This window comes from Dendrobates tinctorius, unplaced genomic scaffold (assembly GCF_039654945.1).
Source record: "Dendrobates tinctorius isolate UK_male_01 unplaced genomic scaffold, ASM3965494v1 ptg000022l, whole genome shotgun sequence".
Classification (NCBI taxonomy): Eukaryota; Metazoa; Chordata; class Amphibia; order Anura; family Dendrobatidae; genus Dendrobates; species Dendrobates tinctorius.
The window spans coordinates 16734971-16746816 of NW_027361690.1; the positions used below are offsets into that span (position 1 = coordinate 16734971).

Below are 11846 nucleotides of genomic sequence, written 5' to 3' on the forward strand. Positions count from 1 at the left end.
GTGAACACTAGTAGCTGCCTTACCATGCACAGACCCCCATTCTCCACATAAGTGCAGGTCTAAGAATTGGAGCTTGCATCTTGTAATTATTTACAGCATATACTGCAGATAAGATATAACCATTCAATGTGGGAATATCCCTTTAGGGTACCGTTACACTTAGCGATGCACCAGCGATCCCGACAACGATATGGATCGCTGGTGCATCGCTAAGTGGTCGCTTGTGAGCTGCCACACAGGCAGATCTCACCAGCGACATCGCAGGGGTCGGGGGTCGCTACTTACCTGTCAGACGCGGCGATCCTGACGTCCTCCCGCCCGCGTCCACGCGTCTCTCGTCGGCGCCACAGGAAGCCCAGCAGGAAGCAGACGACGAGAAATGGTCCAGGACGTTCTCGCGCGACCAGCGATGAGCAGCGGGGGAGCCGGTCGGAGGTAAGTATCAGACATAAAGATATCGCTGCTATGTCACAAAATCGGTGATGTTACAGCGATATTGCTATCGCTATCGCTATGTGTAACGGGGGCTTTAGAAACAGGTATAAGATAAATTAGAGCAATGCATTCTCTAACCTTTTGTATCCTTCATGATTAGTGGCCCCAACGGAGCTGCTTATAACTCCCTCTCCATAACTATAGCATGTCTACTTGGACATAAGTTGTCCAGCTGAAATCTATCTTGTGTGTGTCCTTTTTCACAACTGTTTAGTATAAAATAAATGATCCTTTCTTTATGTTTGACTTTGTGTGTTTCAGTTGTATCCAGGTACGGACTGGGGCTGAAATTCAGTCCTGGCATTTGAAATCACTCAGACCCATGTTGTCCCTGTCCCCATGAACCAGATAGGATATATCTTCTCTATATATAAAAGTGTATGTATTTATGTATGTGTGTGTGTGTGTGTATCACCAACCAATCACAAAGCATCTTTCACTTTACCAGAGTTGTTCAAAAGCTGTGATTGGTTGCTATGAGCAACAGTTTTCCTTGCAACCAATCACTAAGCATCTCTCATTTCACCAGAGTTGGTTAAAAGTAGCTGAGCTGTGATTGGTTGCTATGAGCAAGTTTTCCCACTTGACAACACCTCAGCAGACACTGACATGGTGGGAGAAATCTAGCATCCCCGGAAACATAAGCTCCCAGCCATTGTCTGCCCCCCTGAAAGGAGCAGAGAACACATGAAAGAAATGAATGCCCCCCTCCCTACCCATATCCCCATCACACATCCTCCATCCCGTAGGCACATCTTCCCTCTTAAAGGGATCATTGGTATGGAAGTCAGAGCAAATCCATCCAGGGCTTTGGTTTTGACACCAGGCCTCTCTTAAAGGGATCCCTGGTATGGAAGTTAGGACCGTTCCACTCAGCTCTGTGGTTCTGACCCAAGGGTCTCTTAAAGGGATCATTGGTATGGAAGTTAGGGTAAATCCACTCTGCACTTTGGTACTGACCCCAGGCCTTTCTTAAAGGGATCTTCAGTATGGAAGTCAGGGCAAATCCATCCAGCGCTTTGGTTCTCACCCCAGGCTCTCTTAAAGGGATCTCCTGTATGGAAGTTAGGGCAAATCCCTCAACGCTCTGATTCTGATCATTGGTATGCAAGTCACGACAAATCCACTTAGTGCTCTGGTTCTGATCCCAGTCTATCTTAAAGGGATCCCTGGTATGGAAGTTAGGACCGTTCCACTCAGCTCTGTGGTTCTGACCCAAGGGTCTCTTAAAGGGATCATTGGTATGGAAGTTAGGGTAAATCCACTCTGCGCTTTGGTACTGACCCCAGGCCTCTCTTAAAGGAATCTCCGGTATGGAAGTTAGGGTAAATCCCTCAGCGCTCTGATTCTCACCCCAGGCTTCTATTAGGCTACTTTCACACATCAGGTTTTCGGCGTCAGGCGCGATCCGGCGTCGTGCCGGAACGCCGGATCCGGCAAATGTTTTGTAAAACCTGATGTGACGGATCCGGTTTTCTGCTGGATCTGTCTTGTTCTTGACAGACAAAACCGGATCCGTCTCATCCGGTTCATCCGTTTTTCTATCCGTTTTTCGACAGATTACGCCGGATCCGGTTTTTAAAATTGACCCTTGTGGCCTTCTGAACGGGATTGGCTACTGGAAAACTATATATAGCGTGTTCCTACAGCCCTTCTTTGACAGGTTGTAGAGGAGAAAGTGCAGGTTGGAGAGAAGAGCAAGTTACTGGCGAAGATGGATGTTGTGATTGGAAATATTTTGAAGAATTTGGCCGATTTTATAGCGGAGGCGAATCGTTTGAGGGTGATTGTTCTGGAGAAGGAGAGAGCGAGACAGCAGCGCATCAGGCATCGTAGACGACGTTTGTGGATCCACCCCATCACAACCAAGAGAATGACACGTGGGGTCTATTCTACACTCTGCATGGACCTTCGACGAAACCCGGATAAATTTTTTGGATATGTTCGGATGAAAATGGAGAATTTTGATTACTTGGTGGAGCGCATTGCACACCTCATAAGAAAAGCGGACACCTATTGCCGCTTCTCTGTTTCACCCGCAGAGCGTCTGATGGTGACTTTAAGGTAAGCCACATTTATTGGATGTGCTCGCATCAGAGCACACTTTCACTGCAATCTTGTTGGTGGTAGTTTGTATCTCCAAGTGTTATAGCTGAGTTTTGGTATGTAATGCTGTGATTTAAAACTAATTTATTGTTTTTTAATTCCCCACAGATTTCTTGCAACTGGAGAATCCCTTTCGTCACTGCATTTCCAGTACAGACTCGGGATTTCCACCATATCTGGAATAGTGAAGTACACATGCCGTGCACTGTGGGACTCCTTAGCTGAAGAGTTTTTACCAGAGCCCACAACAGAGAGGTGGATTGAAATTGCTGACAAATTTCAACAGATATGTCAGTTTCCCAACTGCTTGGGCGCTGTGGACGGGAAACATATCCACATTGTAAAGCCAGCCGGATCGGGATCGGAATATTTCAATTACAAGAAATATTTTTCAATTGTCCTCATGGCCATCGCTGACGCGGAATACAAATTTATTGCTGTTGATATTGGGACCTATGGCCGCTCCAATGACTCTCAAGTTTTCAAACTGTCTGCCATGGGGCGTAAACTGTATGGAAACACCTTCCAGTTCCCACCACCTAGACCGCTGCCGCAAACATCTGGTCCCCCAGGCCATTTGTCTGTGTAGGGGATGAAGCCTTCCAGCTGTCAGAACACCTTTTGAAACCGTACTCTAGCAGAGGATTGACAAGACCAAAACGCATTTTTAATTACCGCCTCACAAGAGCAAGAAGAATGGTTGAATGTACCTTTGGTATTCTGACAGCCAAATGGCGGGTCCTATTGACTGCGATCAACCTCAAGACAGAAACTGTTGACGAGGTGATCAAAGCTTGCGTGGTACTCCACAATTTTGTTATCTGCAAGGAACCCATTTCCATTGAGGACACCTCTGAAGAAACCACCTTGCAAGATTACCATGACATTACCACTAGAAGTTCTGTGACGGTTTCAGTAATGAGGGACAATTTTGCACTATACTTTATGTCACCTCAAGGCAGAGTACACTGGCAGGATGACAGAGTGTGAAAGATTTGTGCCCTAACCAAACTTGTGTACCTTCTGTACCAACAGTATATACCTTTGCCAACCAAAGTTGGCTATCTTGTCATGGTCTCTATTTTTAGCTTTAGGCCACAGGTGTGTACCTGGTTGTGTTTTATGCAAAGTATTTCACCTTTTAACAAAAGTTGTGTACATTGTTAGGAAATCACCAACAATAAACACAACTTTTTAGGTGAAATACTTTGCTTCAAACACAACCAGGAACACAACTGTGGCAAAAAGCTAAAATTTACCCACAGTTATATATCTGGTTTTGAATACCTTTTTACCTTTTAAATACCCTGTATTTAACCTTTTTTTTTAAACATATTTCGCCGCAGAAAGAAATGACAGACAACCAGTGTAAACAATAATTTAACTTTTATTTAAAATTTTTTTTTTTTTGTAAACTGTTTTGAAAGTTAAAAAAACTTTTTTAATAAAGGTTTGAAACCAACTGGGCATTTTTATTACAAAACACATCATAAATCTGTGTAGTGTGGGGTGGAAATACTGCGGGACACTTCGACAATGGGAGTGTGGAGAGAGGACTGGGATCGTGGTGGGGCAGGAACAGTTAGAGGTGATGGTGTGGAAAAAGCTACAGAATGGGTGGACATGTGGGAGGCAGAAGAGGTGGTGGGCGGTGGAGTGGAGGGTTGGGCAGGGACTGTAAGAGCAGATGATGTTGATGGAAAGTTGTATGGGGAAGGAGTTTGGTACGGGGAAGGAGTTTGGTACGGGGAAGGAGTTTGGTACGGGGCAGGTTGCTGGAAGTGGGGAGATGTCTGGTACTGGGGAGGTTGCTGGTACTGGGGAGGTTGCTGGTATGTAATAGGAGGGGGAGGATGGAAAGTGGCTGGAGGGGGTGCAGATGTAATAGGAGGGGGAGGATGGAAAGTGGCTGGAGGGGGTGCAGGTGGAGGAACTACAGTGGTGGGAGGTGGAGGTTGGGAGGTAACCTGCTGTAGAGCACCGTGGCACGAATGCATTACATGCATCTGCTGGGTAGGAGATAGTGTTGCCATGCGCTCCACAACAGACCTGAAAAAGGTGTGGTTTGGCGAAGATCTTGCTTCTGAATGCATGGTTTGCAGAAGTGTCTTCACCTCCAGAATGCTGGAGTTGATCTGCTGAAAGCCTGCGGAGATTTGCTCTGACAAGACTTTTAGACAGTTCTGGAAAGATGCATTCAGATGCAAGAACTCTGGTGCATAACTCTTTTCCTGACCCCTCTGCCGCTGCCGCCCAGTACCCGCAGGTGTACTAGAGGTGGCAGGGGCAGAAGGGTGGGGTAAAGGGAAAGCGATCTCCTCACCAGCAGCTTCATGTAATGTAGGCGGCCACGATGCTCCTGTGCTGGTGGATGGGACAGATGGGTCGAATGTGTGGCAAGGCTGGGAAGGTGCAGATGTACCGGGGCGGTTGAAGTGTCCCTCGGTGCCGGTCTCCTCAGGGATCGCCTCAGAAGGGTCCAATCGTGCAGGCTCCCGAGTGCTGCTCACCGTGCTGTGGAATAAAGAGCAAAAAAAACAATTAAAATAGTGACATGGTATGGCCCTGGCTGAAAAAAAAAAGTTACATCAAAACATTTTTTTGTCACATGTGGTGTGTAATATTTACCTTCTGGTGAGCATTGTATCCCGGAGGAACGACAGGGCTCGTGCGTACTTGTACTTGCTCCTGCGTCCTCCAGATCCACTCGGGGCCCGCATCTCTTTATTGAACTCCTTCTTGAAACGATCCCTCACAGACCGCCACCGCTTCACAATTCTCTCCCCTGAAACGAGAAAGGACAAAGTGGTTAGTATACAACATCAGTGTTTCCCAAACTCCAGTCCTCATGGTCCCCAGGGGTCATGTTTTCAGGATTTCCAAAGTAAATAGAAATCCTGAACACATGATCCGTGGGGACCACGAGGACTGGAGTTCGGGAAACACTGGTTTAAATCAAGCAACCGGTACTGTATATACTTACGCTCTTTAATCTGGGCCCGAGCTTCGAGGTCCTCCCAGCGGTCCACAAGGAGCGAACAGATTTCCTCCCAGAGTCGTCGGGTAACGATAAGGTCAGCATGGCGGCGGTCAGCCATATTCCAGAGCGGCTCCCTTTCTCTGACGAGATCGATGAGGTGGTCCACATCGATTCCTCCATCCTCACCGTCAGAGTCGGGAGCACGCTGTGAAGGCTGTTAAAGAAAAAGACAAAAATAACATAATTAGCCTCCACAAAAGAAATGAAATAAAAAGTGCAAAAAAACAAAGCAAAAATATTTATACTTACACGCTGGTGACCGCCGCGTTGCTGTCGCCGACGACCCTGGGAGGCACTGCGAGGACCTCTTGGCCGAGCACCAGATTGGGAAGACTAAAGAAGAAAACAAAAAATGTTATGTCTTTGGATGTAGGCATTTGTTTGCTGTGTGTGGTCTGCAGAACATTGTTTTCTATTTGTTGTGTGTAGTGTGATGTTGTGTTTCTGCGTTTGATGCAAAAAACTTACCAATTGTGAGCCCACTCCAAGTGTCTGTCCACCCCTTCCTTCTTCTTCTGGGAGCTCCTCTTCATCTTGTGATTCCTGTTTTGAAATAAAAGGCAATGAATAGACATATATTACAGAGATGATGGATTTTGGAAATAAAAACTTACCATCAAACGCTGACGATGCGAGGGAGGGCTCCCAGAAGAAGATGTGCTGTCTTCCTGCTGGCCAGACTCCATGGCTGTGGGTGGTGTTCCAGCTGCTGCCATTGCTGCTGCTGCTGCTGCATCTATTGGGCGGCTGTTGAATAAAGAGAAACAAAAGGGCCAATGAATATCTTGATATTCCATAGCCCTAGTTTGGAGGAATGGGGGATTTGATAATTACCGTCTCTCATCTGCTGCTGGACTCCCCTCCCGTTGTTCAGCATGCTGCTCCATTTGGGGTGGTGCTGATGGTGCTGCTGCAGATGTCTGCTGCCTTCTCCTGCTCCTGGTTCTTGGCTTGGGTGGCATGTTGGGTGTGGCTGAGGGTCCCACTGTCTTGCTTTTATATATGTCTTGTGGGCAGAGCTACTGAGCATGCTCAGACCAAAAAAAACGGATCCGGCCACCGGATCCGGCTGTCGCCGGATCAGGCGCATTGCGGCGCTCATAGGCTTTCATTGTATGAAAAAGCCGGACACGCCGGATCCGGCGTGTCCGGCTTTTTCGCCAGAGACAAAAGACGTTACAGTAGCCGTTTTTTCCAGACGCCGGATCGCGTCACATTGCCGGATCCGGCGAAAATCGGATGAAATGCATGGCCATCCGGCTCGATCCAGCTCTAATGCAAGTCAATGGGGGGGAAACCGGATCCGGCATTGCATTTCGCCGGATCCGGTTTTTGTCAAAAGCGCCGGATCGCGCCTGACGGCGAAAACCTGATGTGTGAAAGAGGCCTAAAAGGGATCATTGGTATGGAAGTCAAGACAAATCCACTCAGTGCTCTGGTTCTGACCCCAGGCCTCTCTTAAAGGGATCCCCGGTATGGAAGTTTGGACCGTTCCACTCAGCGCTCTGGTTCTGACCCCAGGCTGACGGGATGATGTGGGATATTAAGGGTAGTAGTCTGGTGGCTCAGGCTGACGGGATGATGTGGGACATTAGGGGTAGTAGTCCAGTGACTCTGGCTGACGGATGATGTGGGATATTAGTGGTAGTAGTCTGGTGGCTCTGGCTGACAGGATGATGTGGGATATTAGTGGTAGTAGTCTGGTGGATCTGGTTGACGGGATGATGTGAGATATTAGGGGGAGTAGTCCTGCGTCTGTGACAGGATGATGTGGGATATTAGTGGTAGTTGTCTGGTGGCTCTGACGGGATGATGTGGAATATTAGTGGTAGTAGTCCGGTAGCTCTGGCTGACGGGATGATGTGGGATATTATGGGCAGTAGTCCGGTGGCTCTGGCTGATGGGATGATGTGGAATATTAGGGGTAGCAGTCCGGTGGCTCTGGCTGATGGGATGATATGGGATATTGGCCAGTCCAGCCCTGGTTATATGTAAGGATTTATTAATTATTTTCACCAAATGTGAAAATTATTTTTGCAACTAATATTTTCCTTCTTGTTATTAAGTGGTTCTAACACTCTAAGTTATAAAATGGTGCGATTATCAACATGTCATGACAATATCTATACCTATATGACATGTGAAAAAAAAAGAGTTCCACTCATTTTAGTTGAATATAATGTGGATTTATGCTCATATTCAACTAAAGTGAGTCCCGGTCTTTCACCAGCCAGAGATATAAGGACCACACTACTATTGGACTAGATATCTTTATACAGGGGAAAGAAGAAATCATGAAGCACAGGATAAGTGAGATTGGCCATACACTTTAGAGCAGGGGTCTCAAACTGCATTCCTCGAGGGTGGCAAACCATGCGTGTTTTTGAGATTTCCTTAGCATTGCACAATCATTATCTGTGCAGGTGATTAAATGATCACCTGTGCAATACAAGGAAATCCTGAAAACATGACCTGTTTGTGGCCCTTGAGGAATGGAGCTTGAGACCTCTGCTTTGGAGAAAAGTCACTTGAGCTTGCTGATTTAACTAGTTTTACCATAAAAATGGTTAAGAAAAATATAGGGGTATAGCTCAGTGGTAGCGCATTTGACTGCAGCTCAAGAGGTCCTTGGTTCAACTCCGAGTGCCCCCTGAAGGTACATTTTCAACAGATTAAAAATACATGCTTTGTTACCTATACCAAGATATCATGCTTCTGCAGTATGATAAATTTTTGAGCCCCAACTTTTGGGTTTCTATGGTTTAACCGACTATCAAATGTTTGTAGAAGTGTCCCAACTCTCCCCGTCTGCTAATGGAGCAAGGATTTCAGCACACCCAGTTTTTTGCTCCAATGGGAACAAAGAAGTTTGGCAGTGCCTTATTCCCCACCCCCCTTTTAAAACACCCCAACAGAGGGAATTCATATGACTGCTATACCAGGTGAATTGAGCTTCTGTAGGCTTATTGATATTTTCATACGGTTTATTGCTATTTTAAATACTTTTTGAATCTATAATCTCTCCTTTGAGACCATGTACAGCTCAATGTTCTTTCTCTTACCCTCTTGCGTTTACCTAATTTTGGAGGACGATGCCATAAAAAACATTATTATGAATCTTAATACCCCCATTGGGAACATGGCACCGCTGTCTATAGCAATCCTGCATCCAATTGAAGGCCCCTTGTTACTCTACCAGAGGTCAGAGTTTAATGGGTAACATATGTAAACATGATACCCACTAATCAGTCGGCAATTACATATGTGGGTGGAAGATTAGCAAACAAGACAGAATTCTTACTACTTTATCCTAGATTGATATTTTTATATACTTATGTTACCTTAGAAAACTGAAATAAAGGAGTCCTTAACAAAGACGTTTGAAGAACAAAATTTATTTGCATTTTTGCTTCTACAAGTACATTTTCTGATACATGAAACTAATGGAAATGTTTTTAGGGAAAATGCCAAATACGCTCTCTGAATAACACATGGATGTATTACTTTTCCGCTTACTTTACCAACTTCCCGTTACCTATGATCACTCGGCTTGGCAAAGCACTCATGTGTTTTCAACGGGGAAAAAGGAGAAAATTGCAGCCAGATACTTCTGGCATCAGTGTACCTCTACGGAATAGAAATAGATTGGACGTTGAAACTCCTGCTACTGCCTGATCCTTCTCTCTCCCAACATGGTCTGTTAAAGGCTCATATAGACATTTTTTATCTAATGGGTATAGGGGACACAAGAGTATATTCACACCTGGGAAGACATGATGCATACTGTGGCCGACAATGAGTTTCATACATCAGAATGGAGGTAAAGAAGCAACCGGAAAAAACAGTGCATAAACATCCAAGGTGAATAGAAATCTCATTAATCTTTATTACAGACACAGATAAAAAATGGCATGACAGAAGTGACACAAAAAACGCACAGAGATACATAGCATCCCTACGGTATATAGATATGGTAAATTATATCTCCATATATAATATGAACAGGCCGACCAGTCATAGCAGCATAAAGAGTAAAATCCCCAGACCGTCAGGCGACCCAAAAAGGGTTTAGGAAATCAAAGTGAAGATGTAGTACTCATACCTAAGCGGGACACTAGACCTCTGGCGCAAGGAAAACAGCCCAACGTACGTTTCGGAAGCAAAACCGCCTCCCCTGAGGAAGGAAGCGGTTTTGCTTCCGAAACGTACGTTGGGCTGTTTTCCTTGCGCCAGAGGTCTAGTGTCCCGCTTAGGTATGAGTACTACATCTTCACTTTGATTTCCTAAACCCTTTTTGGGTCGCCTGACGGTCTGGGGATTTTACCCTTTACGCTGCTATGACTGGTCGGCCTGTTCATATTATATATGGAGATATAATTTACCATATCTATATACCATAGGGATGCTATGTATCTGTGCGTTTTTTGTGTCACTTCTGTCATGCCATTTTTTATCTGTGTCTGTAATAAAGATTAATGAGATTTCTATTCACCTTGGATGTTTATGCACTGTTTTTTCCGGTTGCTTCTTTATATACTATATAGTCAGTGTATCCTATTTTTGAATTGCGTTGGGCTTATTATTATTTTGATTTTTACTATATTCAATCTAGATTACATATATTTACTTTTTATCCCTATGCACTGTCAATTTTGCTGCTTATCAGAATGGAGGTGTATATTGTACATGTACACTGATTTTAGTAAATCTCAGTCAGATGCTTAAAATGGTCAAAACATTTCTGCACCAAATGTGAACATACCCTAAGGATAGATATTGAGTGTTCCCACTACCCACGGTATCCAATGTCACACATAAATGGATATTCTGACAAGTTTAAAAAACTATGCGTAAGGGATGATTTTAGGATTAACAGATGTGTCACCAACACTCAACTTCAGTGCGACATCTGGCTATCTAAACGTGCCCTAAGGGAACCTACAAACCAGTAACATGTTGCTCTGTGATGCTGCGGGATCTGTGAGCAAACACATTAGGTTTCACGAAAAAGCAAGTGAAAATTTCATTGCCACCAATCTAATCACTTTATTTTTGTATTACCATTAACAAGATACTAATTTTGCCCCCAAAAATGGTAAGTGTCAAAATATAGTATTAATTTTTTACACTATAAAAGTGGTATAAAGCTCTGGTAAATTTCCACCAAAGACTTATAGTTTAAATTTTTAGTATTATTTTGGGTGCCCAAAATCTTAAATATTCTAAAATCTCGCTCCGTCAACAGAATCTGTGCTCCGTTAATTCTTGTTTTATACAAACTAGAGCAGGCTTTTTGTAACATGCTAATGAGACCCCAAAGACTGAAGCACATAATCATGCATGAAGGTCTGCATCTAATGAATTCTCTTCAGTTCAATACATAGAGCCTTGCCAAATTCGGAGGAAGATGTGCCAATATCTACACTTCTTCGGAAACGTGTGACGTTAATATCTTTGTGGTGGCACAAGTGGAGCACCTGTACATTTTAGAATTTCCCCAAAGCCAAACTTTACTCTTTTCCCACTGAGCAATGAAATGAAAAGCTAGATGTTATCCTCTTCCAAAAATACAGATGAGTAATAAAGCGCTAGGAGGTACACATTGCTTTATCGAGCCGCTATGGAAAAGACGCATCTCGGCATAATATTAAATAAACAGCTCCATTTCAGAGTCATAGATTAATTTAAGGATGTGACGGTTGGCGACAGAGGAGGAGAACAAAACATTTAACGCATTTACATTCACAGCAGGAAGTAAACATGTTCATTCCAAATTCTGCGTTAATTAGTGATCATTTCCTTTATAAAATATCAGTTAGTGAGATGTGACAATTCTAAGGCGTTGCTGAGCTGACAGCCAACATGTTACATCTTCCCCAACAGAAACATAGAGGTTATGTGAAAGGTTGTCACCAGGCACTTGTGAAGTTTAGCATTGGAACATGAAATTTACATTCACACAATGTCAGAAATTTGCTTGCCACGTTTTTTCCAACCGAATAAATGTTACATTGTTTCATAGTCTTTTAAGTATGTACACCCTGTCTATTTATCTATCTCTATCTATACATGTTTAAATATATTACAAAATGTTAAAGCTTTGACAAAGACCTGATTATTATTTTTAATTTCATACAATTGTTTTACATGCAGCCAATAGAAATCCTACCTGGCAGACAATTAACCTTTCCCAACTGGGTAATTT

At 44.1% G+C, this 11846-nt stretch overlaps 1 non-coding gene across 1 annotated transcript; it reads left to right on the plus strand.

Annotated features, from left to right (window-relative positions):
- The first annotated feature begins 8221 nt into the window (after positions 1-8221).
- Positions 8222-8293, plus strand: TRNAC-GCA (transfer RNA cysteine (anticodon GCA)). The gene has a single exon. It is a non-coding gene; the product is annotated as a tRNA-Cys (tRNA).
- Positions 8294-11846: the final 3553 nt, after the last annotated feature.